The 13,335-nt window shown below is 44.0% G+C and overlaps 1 protein-coding gene across 3 annotated transcripts in view; it reads left to right on the forward strand.

Annotated features, from left to right (window-relative positions):
• Positions 1-3,150: 3,150 nt before the first annotated feature.
• mrtfba (myocardin related transcription factor Ba) overlaps positions 3,151-13,335 on the forward strand; it is a 56,946-nt gene continuing 46,761 nt past the window's right edge. For 2 of the 3 annotated variants that reach the window (XM_082970382.1, XM_014179672.3), the window contains exon 1: positions 3,151-3,312. The gene's annotated coding sequence lies outside the window, so the exon portion shown is untranslated. The remainder of the gene's footprint in view (positions 3,313-13,335) is intronic. The other variant, XM_082970383.1, reaches the window with a different exon arrangement.

Genomic DNA, 13,335 nt, shown 5'->3' on the forward strand with positions numbered 1-13,335 from the left:
TTTATTTAACCAGGTAGGCTAGTTGAGAACAAGTTCTCATTTACAACTGCACCTGGCCAAGATAGAGCAAAGCAGTTCGACACATACAACAACACAGTTACACATGGAATAAACAAACATACAGTCAATAATACAGTAGAAAAAGTCTACAGTCGTGGCCAAAAGTTTTGAGAATGACACAAATATTAATTTTCACAAAGTCTGCTGCCACAGTTTGTATGATGGCAATTTGCATATACTCCAGAATGTTATGAAGAGTGATCAGATGAATTGAAAAGGCCCTCTTTGCCATGCAAATGAACTGAATCCCCAAAAAACATTTCCACTGCATTTCAGCCCTGCCACAAAAGGACCAGCTGACATCATGTCAGTGATTCTCTCGTTAACACAGGTGTGAGTGTTGACGAGGACAAGGCTGGAGATCACTCTGTCATGCTGATTGAGTTCAAATAACAGACTGGAAGCTTCAAAAGGAGGGTGGTGCTTGGAATCATTGTTCTTCCTCTGTCAACCATGGTTACCTGCAAGGAAACGTGCCGTCATTATTGCTTTGCACAAAAAGGGCTTCACAGGCAAGGATATTGCTGCCAGTAAGACCTAAATCAACCATTTATCGGATCATCAAGAACTTCAAGGAGAGCGGTTCAATTGTTGTGAAGAAGGCTTCAGGGCGCCCAAGAAAGTCCAGCAAGCGCCAGCAACGTCTCCTAGAGTTGATTCGGCTGCGGCATCGGAGCACCACCAGTACAGAGCTTGCTCAGGAATGGCAGCAAGCAGGTGTGAGTGCATCTGCATGCACAGTGAGGGGAAGACTTTTGGAGGATGGCCTGGTGTCAAGAAGGGCAGAAAAGAAGCCACTTCCCTCTGGGAAAAACATCAGGGACAGACTGATATTCTGCAAAAGGTACAGGGATTGGACTGCTGAGGACTGGGGTAAAGTCATTTTCTCTGATGAATCCCCTTTCTGATGTTTTGGGGCATCTGGAAAAAATCTTGTCTGGAGAAGACAAGATGAGCGCTACCATCAGACAATGCCTTTTCCAGCATGATGGAGCACCTTGCCATAAGGCAAAAGTGATAACTAAGTGGCTCGGGGAACAAAACATCGATATTTTGGGTCCATGGCCAGGAAACTCACCAGACCTTAATCCCATTGAGAACTTGTGGTCAATCCTCAAGAGGCGGGTGGACAAACAAAAACCCACAAATTCTGACAAACTCCAAGCATTGATTATGCAAGAATGGGCTGCCATCAGTCAGGATGTGGCCCAGAAGTTAATTGACAGCATGCCAGGGCGGATTGCAGAGGTCTTGAAAAAGAAGGGTCAACACTGCAAATATTGACTCTTTCCATCAACTTCATGTAATTGTCAATCAAAGCCTTTGACACTTATGAAATGCTTGTAATTATACTTCACTATTCCATAGTAACATCTGACAAAAATATCTAAAGACACTGAGGCAGCAGACTTTGGGAAAATTAATATTTGTGTCATTCTCAAAACTTTTGGCCACGACTCTATATACAGTGTGTGCAAATGAGATACGATAAGGGAGTTAAGGCAATAAATAGGCCATAGTGGTGAAGTAATTACAATATAGCAATTCAACACTGCGGTGACAGATGTGCAGAAGATGAATGTGCAAGTAGAGATACTGGGGTGCAAAGGAGCAAAATAAATACAGTATGGGGATGAGGTAATTGGATGGGCTATTTACAGATGGGCTATGTACTGGTGCAGTGATCTGTGAGCTGCTCTGACAGCTGGTGCTTAAAGTCAGTGAGGGAGATATGAGTCTCCAGCTTCAGGGATTTTCTGCAGTTCATTCCAGTCATTGGAAGCAGAGAACTGGAAGGAAAGGCGGCCAAAGGAGGAATTGGCTTTGGTGGTAACCAGTGAAATATACCTGCTGGAGCGCGTGCTATATGTGGGTGCTGCTATGGTGACCAATGAGCTGAGATAAGGCTGGGCTTTACCTAGCAGAGACTTATAGATGACCTGGAGCCAGTGGGTTTGGCGACGAGTATGACACGAGGGCCAGCCAACGAGAGCATACAGGTCGCAGTGGTGGGTAGTATATGGGGCTTTGGTGACAAAACGGATGGCACTGTGATGGACTGCATCCAGTTAGCAGAGTAGAGTGTTGGAGGCTATTTTGTAAATGACATCGCCAAAGTCACGGATCAGTAGGGTAGTCAGTTTTACAAGGCTATGTTTGGCAGCATGAGTGAAGGATGCTTTGTTGCGAAATAGGAAGCCGAATCTAGATTTAATTTTGGATTGGAGATGCTTAATGTGAGTCTTTAAGGAGAGTTTACAGCTTACAGTCTAACCAGACACCTAGGTATTTGTAGTTGTCCACATATTCTAAGTCAGAACCATCCAGAGTAGTGATGCTGGACAGGCGGGCAGCGATCAGTTGAAGAGCATGCATTTAGTTTTACTTGTATTTAGGAGCAGTTGGAGGCCACGGAAGGAGAGTTGTATGGCATTGAAGCTCGTATGGAGGTTAGTGTGGGAGGAACGAAGTCAATATACTTTGAAATTACTAAAACCAAATAGAAACTGGAGCATCAGAAATTCCAGTTTTGACAGCAAAGAAATATAATACATTTTCAGTGCGGCCCTCCGAACCTCAAAGGTCGAATGTGGCACCCGGGGCAAAATTTGTTTGACACCCCTGTTTTAAAACAAATTAAAGTTTATTTGTTGCGTTTACAGCATACAACAGGTATTACAACTGTCCGGGGAAATGCTTAGTTACAAGCTCTTACTCAACAATGCAGTGTTCAAATGCTAGGTTTTGTTATGATGAATTGTCTGATAATGTTGGTATTGAAACATATTTATACTGTTTGTCAAAACTAGACTAGGGCTCTATTAAAATATTCAGGCATTGAACATCGGCTCTACATACGGTCTCATCGTTTGGTCTTATCTCTTCCAAAATAAACTTACCAGAAAGTGCTTTATGATTTTTAATTCTTTGTTTGGTCAGAGTTATAGGCTATATTGCTGCCAACGATAAGTCTTTATTTACACATTAATGTATGGCTTTGGGGTGTAGAATGATTTGCCATGTAAATTGAAGACTTGAGCGCCCCCTGTGTCCTGAATGCAAGTGAGGTAACACAAAGCTTCGGCTTGACTACGTCACCAAATGTATCGGAACATGTCAGCAGGAGCCATTTTATTCCGGGAATGAAACTTCGATTTCCTAAAAAACACTAGCGATTCTCCTCGACATCAATTGCAGTGTGTCGTTGAATCGAATGGTGAACTTTTTCATAAGGCAATGCGAAGGAATTGGGTAAGACATTTGAACTGGGTAGGGCTGTCTTGTTTTTAACGTGCGAGCAGAACTAGCAGCATGGCTAGTAGCATAGTAACGATGGTGACTGCAGAGGTTGTTGATGCAGTCATGCCATGCAGAACACAGCGAGCTAGTTAGCTACCAGTGCGAGTGTTAAAGCCACAGTAGACAATGTGTAAACGGATTTAAATTACAAGATGACTATTGTTTCTTGTCTTTTCCTTCACCCCCCCCCCCCCCCCCCCCCCCCCCAGTTTCTTCTGTTTACGTGCTATCTTGCCAGTCAGATAACACCACTGACACGCTGTCTCTGATGTTGGTAGCTAGCTAACGTTAACTTCTCACAAATTAAAACCAACGTCTCGCAGTTAACTGTAGTGCCTTCCCTTTAATCAGTCAGCCTACCAGTAACCGCTAGTGAACTGAACTCAATGTTTTTTTGGTGTATACTGTGTCTCTAGACCTCCCAGTAATGCCACCTGTTACAATGTAACGTTAGCAGTTAGCAAGTCAACTCTTTGATATCCTACCCCATTTGCTTCATCATCAGCAAGTATATCTGTTAAAGGGCTGCCACATCTTTTGTCAACTGTTAGCACTGGGAATGCTTGACTCTGCACAGACACAGGTAACTCGGTGAGGTCAACTTAGGTCTCAGTCATAAATGGGTGAGTGAGGATGAGCCAGCCCCTTGGGATATGTCCTTGGGATAACTAGCACCAAAGAGAGACTGGCAGATCAAAGAAGGTAAAGATGAAAGTGAGGCTGAGAGTGAAGTGGTTGCTGCCTGCAACACATCACTGGATGACACACACAACACAAACACCTCACCTGACAACAGTCTTGCTTGAAATGGGATAAGGTAGATTTGAGATTTTGGCATCGGACTTCGTCAGAGCCACATATGGCTCTGCCTTATGAAGCTAACAGATGGTGAGGAAAACAATAGTGAATTGTTCTGGCATACTACATTGTGATTATAATCTGTCTTGCCAAACGTTTTACTTCTAACTGATGTTGCCAAGTTTTTAAAGCTCCTCTCCTCATCTTGTTTGGTGGTTCATCAGTTGCCAGAGTTAGGTTATGTTTTTCCTGCACACAAAAACATCTCATCCGGTTCTAACCTTCACACCAGAGTAACCTGAACCATCCACCCAATTTAAACCTCTTATGATGTCTCAATGAACTGTAACCTTCGGTCTATATATTAATATATGCCTTCTCCTCTTGGATTTCTGCCTATTTTCTCTGTTTGTTGTGGTATGGCCTCATGGGTCACAGATTAGGTTTGTTGTGCCTGTCTCTCTCTAGAAGTCGGTAGAAGAGTCACAGTCAACTGTCACGTTCCACGCAATAACCTTTTTTACTCTAAACAAAATTACTTCAAGGAGTATGCGGGACGTGAGTGTGCTTTGGTATTTACATTCGTCATTTTACTTATTTGCAGATGATCTTATCCAGAGCGACTTACGGCAGTGAGTTGTACTAGTCCATTGTGGGAGTCGAACCCACAACCCTGGAGTTGCAAGTGCCATGCTCAACCAACTGAGCTACATGGGACCTTTTATCTTGTCTGTATTGATTTGGTGGTGGGGGGGGGGTGAAAGCAGCTGTCTAGCAGGAAATGGTCTGTCTGGCCAGCTGGCTGAGGTGATAGAGCAGACTTCCATTGTAGTGAACTTTATGCAGTAAAATACTACTTGAGAAAAAGTCTAAACGTATTTGGATTTAAATATACTTATAAATATTAAGCAAACCAGATGCCTCCATTCTTTAAACATTTTTTATTTATGGGTAGCCAGGGGCACACTCTAACATAATTTACAAACAAAGCATTTGTGTTTAGTGAGTCCACCAGATCAGAGGCAGTAGGGATTACCAGGGATGTTCTCTTGATAAATGTGTGAATTGGACCATTTTCCTTGCCTGCCAAGCATTCAAAATGTAATGAGTACTATTGGGTGTCAGAGGAAATGTATGGTTTAAAAAGTACATTATTTCCTTTAGGAATGTATCGAAGTAAAAACGGTCAAAAAGACAAAGATGCCCCAGAAAACTATTTTTACTTAAGTACTTTACACCACTGACTCTGACATCAAATGTATTTATATAGCCCTTCTTACATCAGCTGATATCTCAAAGTGCTGTACAGAAACCCAGCCTAAAACCCCAAATAGCAAGCAATGCAGGTGTAGAAGCACGATGGCTAGGAAAAACTCCCTAGAAAGGCCAGAACCTAGGAAGAAACCTAGAGAGGAACCAGGCTATGAGGGGTGGCCAGTCCTCTTCTGGCTGTGCCGGGTGGAGATTATAACAGCACATGGCCTAGATGTTCAAATGTTCATAAATGACCAGCATGGTCAAATAATAATAATAATAATAATAATAATAATAATCACAGTAGTTGTCGAGGGTGCAACAAGTCAGCACCTCAAGAGTAAATGTCAGTTGGCTTTTCATAGCCGATCATTGAGAGTATCTCTACCGCTCCTGCTATCTCTAGAGAGTTGAAAACAGCAGGTCTGGGACAGGTAGCACGTCCGGTGAACAGGTCAGGGTTCCATAGCCGCAGGCAGAACAGTTGAAACTGGAGCAGCAGCACGGCCAGGTGGACTGGGGACAGCAAGGAGTCATCATGTCAGGTAGTCCTGAGGCATGGTCCTAGGGCTGAGAGAGAGAGAGAGAGAACTTAAATTCACACCGGATAAGACAGGAGAAATACTCCAGATATAACAGACTGACCCTAGCCCCCCGACACATAAACTACTGCAGCATAAATACTGGAGGCTGAGACAGGAGGGGTAAGGAGACACTGTGGCCCCATCTGATGATACCCCCGGACAGGGCCAAACAGGAAGGACATAAACCCACCCACTTTGCCAAAGCACAGCCCCCACACCAGTAGAGGGATATCTTCAACCACCAACTTACCATCCTGAGACAAGGCCGAGTATAGCCCACAAAGATCTCCGCCATGGCACAACTCAAGGGGGGGCGCCAACCCAGACAGGAAGACCACGTCAGTGACTCAACCCACTCAAGTGACGCACCCCTCCTAGGGACGGCATGGAAGAACACCAATAAGCCAGTGACTCAGCCCCTGTAATAGGGTTAGAGGCAGAGAGTCCCAGTGGAGAGAGGGGAACCGGCCAGGCAGAGACAGCAAGGGCGGTTCGTTGCTCCAGAGCCTTTCCGTTCACCTTCACACTCCTGGGCCAGACTACACTCAATCATAGGGCCCACTAAAGAGATGAGTCTTCAGTAAAGACTTAAAGGTTGAGACCGAGTCTGCATCTCTCACATGGGTGGGTAGGCAGACCATTCCATAAAAATGGAGCTCAATAGGAGAAAGCCCTGCCTCCAGCTGTTTGCTTAGAAATTCTAGGGACAATTAGGAGGCCTGCGTCTTGTGACTGTAGCGTACGTGTAGGTATGTACGGCAGGACCAAATCGGAAAGATAGGTAGGAGCAAGCCCATGAAATGCTTTGTAGGTTAGCAGTAAAACCTTGAAATCAGCCCTTGCCTTAACAGGAAGCCAGTGTAGGGAGGCTAGCACTGGAGTAATATGATCAAATTTTTTGGTTCTAGTCAGGATTCTAGCAGCCGTATTTAGCACTAACTGAAGTTTATTTAGTGCTTTATCCGGGTAGCCGGAAAGTAGAGCATTGCAGTAGTCCAACCTAGAAGTAACAAAAGCATGGATACATTTTTCTGCGTCATTTTTGGACAGAAAGTTTCTGATTTTTGCAATGTTACGTAGATGGAAAAAAGCTGTCCTTGAAACAGTCTTGATATGTTCTTCAAAAGAGAGATCAGGGTCCAGAGTAACGCCGAGGTCCTTCAGTTTTATTTGAGACGACTGTACAACCATCCAGATTAATTGTCAGATTTAACAGAAGATCTCTTTGTTTCTTGGGACCTAGAACAAGCATCTCTGTTTTGTCCGAGTTTAAAAGTAGAACCTTTGCAGCCATCCACTTCCTTATGTCTGAAACACAGGCTTCTAGCGAGGGCAATTTTGGGGCTTCACCATGTTTCATTGAAATGTACAGCTGTGTGTCATCTGCATAGCAGTGAAATTTAACATTATGTTTTCGAATGACATCCCCAAGAGGTAAAATATAAAGTGAAAACAATAGTGGTCCTAAAACAGAACCTTGAGGAACACCGAAATTTACAGTTGATTTGTCAGAGGACAAACCATTCACAGAGACAAACTGATATCTTTCCGACAGATAAGATTTAAACCAGGCCAGAACTTGTCCGTGTAGACCAATTTGGGTTTCCAATCTCTCCAAAAGAATGTGGTGATCGATGGTATCAAAAGCAGCACTAAGATCTAGGAGCACGAGGACAGATGCAGAGCCTCGGTCTGACACCATTAAAAGGTCATGCACCACCTTCACAAGTGCAGTCTCAGTACTATGATGGGGTCTAAAACCAGACTGAAGTGTTTCGTATACATTGTTTGTCTTCAGGAAGGCAGTGAGTTGCTGTGCAACAGCTTTTTCAAAATTTTTTGACAGGAATGGAAGATTCGATATAGGCCGATAGTTAAAAAAAAAAAAAATTCTGGGTCAAGATTTGGCTTTTTCAAGAGAGGCTTTATTACTGCCACTTTTAGTGAGTTTGGTACACATCCGGTGGATAGAGAGCCGTTTATTATGTTCAACATAGGAGGGCCAAGCACAGGAAGCAGCTCTTTCAGTAGTTTAGTTGGAATAGGGTCCAGTATGCAGCTTGAAGGTTTAGAGGCCATGATTATTTCCATCATTGTGTCAAGAGATATAGTACTAAAACACTTGAGTGTCTCCCTTGATCCTAGGTCCTGGCAGAGTTGTGCAGACTCAGGATAACGGAGCTTTGGAGGAATACGCCGATTTAAAGAGGAGTCCGTCATTTTCTTTCTAATGATCATGATCTTTTCCTCAAAGAAGTTCATGAATTTATTACTGCTGAAGTGAAAGCCATCCTCTCTTGGGGAATGCTGCTTTTTAGATAGCTTTGCGACAGTATCAAAAATAAATGTTGTATTGTTCTTATATTCCTCAATTAGGGTGGAAAAATAGGATGATCGAGCAGCAGTGAGGGCTCTTCGATACTGCACGGTACTGTCTTTCCAAGCTAGTCGGAAGACTTCCAGTTTGGTGTGGCGAAATTTCCGTTCCAATTTTCTGGAAGCTTGCTTCAGAGCTCGTGTATTTTCTGTATACCAGGGAGCTAGTTTCTTATGACAAATGTTTTTAGTTTTTAGGGGTGCAACTTCATCTAGCGTATTGCGCAAAGTTAAATTTAGTTCCTCAGTTAGGTGGTTAACTGATTTTTGTCCTCTGATGTCCTTGGGTAGGCAGAGGGAGTCTGGAAGGGCATCAAGGAATCTTTGGGTTGTCTGAGAATTTATACCACGACTTTTGATGCTCCTTGGTTGGGGTCTGAGCAGATTATTTGTTGCGATTGCAAACGTAATAAAATGGTCCGATTGTCCAGGATTATGAGGAAAAACATTAAGATCCACAACATTTATTCCACGGAACAAAACTAGGTCCAGGGTATGACTGTGGCAGTGAGTAGGTCCAGAGACATGTTGGACAAAACCCACTGAGTCGATGATGGCTCCGAAAGCCTTTTGGAGTGGGTCTGTGGACTTTTCCGTGTGAATATTAAAGTCACCAAAAATTAGAATATTATCTGCTGTGACTACAATGTCCGATAGGAATTCAGGGAACTCAGTGAGGAACGCTGTATATGGCCCTGGAGGCCTGTAAACAGTAGCTATAAAAAGTGATTGAGTAGGCTGCATAGATTTCATGACTAGAAAAATTGAAATTTGCTATCGTAAATGTTAGCAACACCTCCGCCTTTGCGGGATGCACGGGGGATATGGTCACTAGTGTAACCAGGAGATGAGGCCTCATTTAACACAGTAAATTCATCAGGCTTAAGCCATGTTTGTCAGGCCAATCACATCAAGATTATGATAAGTGATTAGTTCATTGACTATAACTGCCTTGGAAGTGAGTGATCTAACATTAAGTAGCCCTATTTTGAGATGTGATGTATCACGATCTCTTTCAATAATGGCAGAAATGGAGGAGGTCTTTATTCTAGTGAGATTGCTAAGGCGAACACCGCCATGTTTAGTTTTGCCCAACCTAGGTCGAGGCACAGACACGGTCTCAATGGGCTGACTACACTGAGCTGACTACACTGACTGTGCTAGTGGCAGACTCCACTAAGCTGGCAGGCTGTCTAACAGCCTGCTGCCTGGTCTGCACCCTATTTCATTGTGGAGCTAGGGGAGTTAGAGCCCTGTCTATGTTCGTAGATAAGATGAGAGCACCCCTCCAGCTAAGATGGAGTCCGTCACTCCTCAACAGGCCAGGCTTGGTCCTGTTTGTGGGTGAGTACCAGATAGAGGGCCTATTATCTACAAATTCTATCTTTTGGGAGAGGCAGAAAAGAGTTTTCAACCAGTGATTGAGTTGTGAGACTCTGCTGTAGAGCTCATCACTCCCACTAACTGGGAGGGGGCCAGAGACAATTACTCGATTCCGACACATCTTTCTAGCTGATTTACACGCTGAAGCTATGTTGCGCTTGGTGACCTCTGACTGTTTCATCCTAACATCATTGGTGCCGACGTGGATAACAATATCTCTATACTCTCTACACTCGCCAGTTTTAGCTTTAGCCAGCACCATCTTCAGATTAGCCTTAACGTCGGTAGCCCTGCCCCCTGGTAAACAGTGTATGGTCGCTGGGTGATACGTTTTAAGTCTAATACTGCAGGTAATGGAGTCGCCAATGACTAGGGTTTTCAATTTGTCAGAGCTAATGGTGGGAGGCACGGCGTCTCAGACCCCACAACGGGAGGAGTAGAGACCAGAGAAGGCTCGGCCTCTAACTCCGACTCGCTGCTTAATGGGGAGAACCAGTTGAAAGTTTCTGTCGGCTGAATGAGCGACACCGGTTGAGCATTCCTACAGCATTTCCCTCCAGAAGCCATGAGAAAGTTGTCCGGCTGCGGGGACCGTGCGAGGGGATTGATACTAACGTTACTATCTGTACTTACTGGTGGCACAGACACTGTTTCATCCTTTCCTACACTGAAATTACCCTTGCCTAACGATTGCGTCTGAAGCTGGGCTTGCAGCACAGCTATCCTTGCCGTAAGGCGATCGTTCTCCTGTATATTATAAGTACAGCGACTGCAATTAGAAGGCATCGTGTTCATGTTACTAGTTAGCTTCGGCTGTTGGAGGTCCTGACGAACCATGTCCAGATAAAACATCCGGAGTGAAAAAGTTGAATGGAAAAAAAGTTGAGCGAGGGAAAAACTAAAAATATAAACGGTAATTAGAAAGTCAAAACCGTAAAGTTGTCAGGTAGCAAAGTAAGATCGGCATCAAATACGCACAGCAGCACATAAACAAGTCTGTAAGTTGTGACATGAACCATAATAACATCAGCATTGGCCTTATCTCAAGAAAAAGCTGTAATTTTTGTTGGATCAGACTTGTGGGCTATTTCAGTCTCTGAGAAACCAACTTCAAATCGCTAGGATTGAGGGGAAATAATGTCCACAGTACAAGATACTGTTTTCTGGGCTGTGACTTGCTGCAAAGGGACTGGTTTTATATCTGACACACACACACACACCAGGAGATTGTGTGTTTAAGTCTGCCAAGAGAGACTAGACCACCCTGACTGAACAGAGAGGAGAATACTGGGTGGGTATTTACCTAAAGACGGTGTGAGGAGGAGTTCCTCTCTGTAGTGAATATGAAGCATGTTACCACTGCAGTAGCCTGGAGTAGCATAACCCCTTTACAGACTGGAGAGGGGCTTGTGTTGTGTATAGATACTTAGCTGACCTATGACCTCTTCTTTGTGATGATGAGGAAGGGGCAGTCCCCCAGACCCTGTGGGGAGAAAGTGTTTAGCTCATCTGTGCTCTTGATATACAGGCCAAGCTGACTTATTGTTTCTTTGATATTCTGGGGAACTATGTTATCCCAGGCTGTAGACTGCTATTATGCAATATTACAATATATTAATTGCAAAGTTATGTTTACTGTTAGGTGTATGTCTCCATCCTGTGTCTGTATGCCCATAGTTGGTGATATGGACCTTGTATCGTTCCTTTAAGACTGCTGGGTCACCACATACTGGATCAGTACGATACTACTAGGCAGGAGCAGAAGGTCATCGATCTGTCATACACACCCTCGTGCATTATCATGCACAGCACACTTAGACCCTTGTAGACTTTGCACCCAACAACCTTCAGTTTTATGAAAACGCAAAACAACAGTATTTTATAGCTGAATTGTAAACACCAGCACATTTACGTACACCTATAATCTCCAAAGCCATCTACCATTAAGCCTAGCTGGGCACCACCTTGTCCCTTCTGTGGGTTTCCCTTGGATGAACACATGGCACTCGTTGCTAATGCCTATAGCAGGACAGAGCAGTTGGGTAGGAGCACGGTTGATATTTACAACACATTGTCTAGTCATGCATGATGTTTGCTCTCCCTCTGAGGGGACCAGGTACTTCCCTCTGTTTGAATGTAAACAAACCTGTTGACCTCGATCTTCAGTGGTCAGTCACCAACTGTGCTCCTGGAGAGCAACAGGTTTTGTGCATGCTCACTGTTTTGTTCCAGCCCAACAATAAAAACTCCTCCTGATTCAACGATCACCAATACCTTGATGAGTTGAATCAGGTGTTTTAACATGACGTGTGCGCGCGCGCACTATGTGTCCTGGGTGCATTGATTGTGGCCATTGGCAGCCCAGGACCTGAGGAGAGTGCACTAGATCCTCTGTAGCTTAGAAACTGAGTTCTGAGGTGTTGTGTATCTTGTTTGAACTGGTTGGTGCTACTGTCACAGTTTGCCTTTCAGTAAAGAGCCCCTCGTGTAGGTGAGAGCTTGTCCCGCTAGTGTGTCTCCTTTCTGTCTCTTTCAATTTAAGGGGCTTTGTTGGCATGGGAAACATATGTTTACATTGCAAAAGCAAGTGAAATAGATAATAAACAACAAACGTTAATAGTAAACATTACACTCAAACTCTGGCTCCCTGTCTCTCTCCCTGGTTCTCTGACTCTCAATTTCAATGTAAGTCCTTTATTGGCATGGGAAACATATGTTGTCATTGCCAAAGCAAGTGAAGGAGATAATAAACAAAAGTGAAATAAACAATAAAAATGATCAGTAAACATTACGCTCACAAAGCTCTCAGGCTCTCTCTCTCTCCCCCCTCCTCCAGAACACCCCTTCATCCCATCGCCACAAAGACTGCAGCATGCTGTTACTATAGCAACTGTCGCTTGCCGCTGCAGTCCCGGTGTTTCTTTGCAATACCTCTTTTTTTTCTTCTTCTGGTAGCCTGGATGCTTTGGTACTTTGGCGACTAGTAAGTCTTTTTTTAAACCCCCCCACTTTGGGCTGGGTGTGTCAATGTCTAGTTTGTACATGCAGAATTACAGTTACCTCAATTAGTCACGAAATCCCTAGTTTGAAGCGTCTGTTTTCAGTAAACTGTGCTGTGCCATTTCTTTTCCTTCATTTCCCCCCACATGGGCCAGCACCCTAGCAATTCAAGTTCCAGCCAATCAGATTCAGCCCCTCGCCATTTGAGTGACTGCTAGCAAGAATCACATACAACAGAGCAAGAGCGCAATGACGTGGTGCACATGGCTGTACCAGAGAATCCCTTTGTCCTTCTTACTTGTGAGTTTCAAATATCTCTTAACGGTCCCCCCAGCATGAGTTTTCTTATGCGCGTGATGTCAGAATTGACTCACTGTTCCTAAATGTGATTGTGACGCAACAGGACAACTGCCCTCAAACCAAGACACGCTGCCTGCTAATTATCAATAGGGTGTGTTTCAACTTGTCAATTTTACAGTTTGAAATGAGGTACGCTCCGCCTCATTAATTCACAGAACAGTGGTTCCAAAACTTTTTATAATCCCGTACCCTTTCAAACATTCAACCTCCAGCTGCGTAC

Source organism: Salmo salar, chromosome 28 (assembly GCF_965601325.2).
Source record: "Salmo salar chromosome 28, fSalSal1, whole genome shotgun sequence".
Classification (NCBI taxonomy): Eukaryota; Metazoa; Chordata; class Actinopteri; order Salmoniformes; family Salmonidae; genus Salmo; species Salmo salar.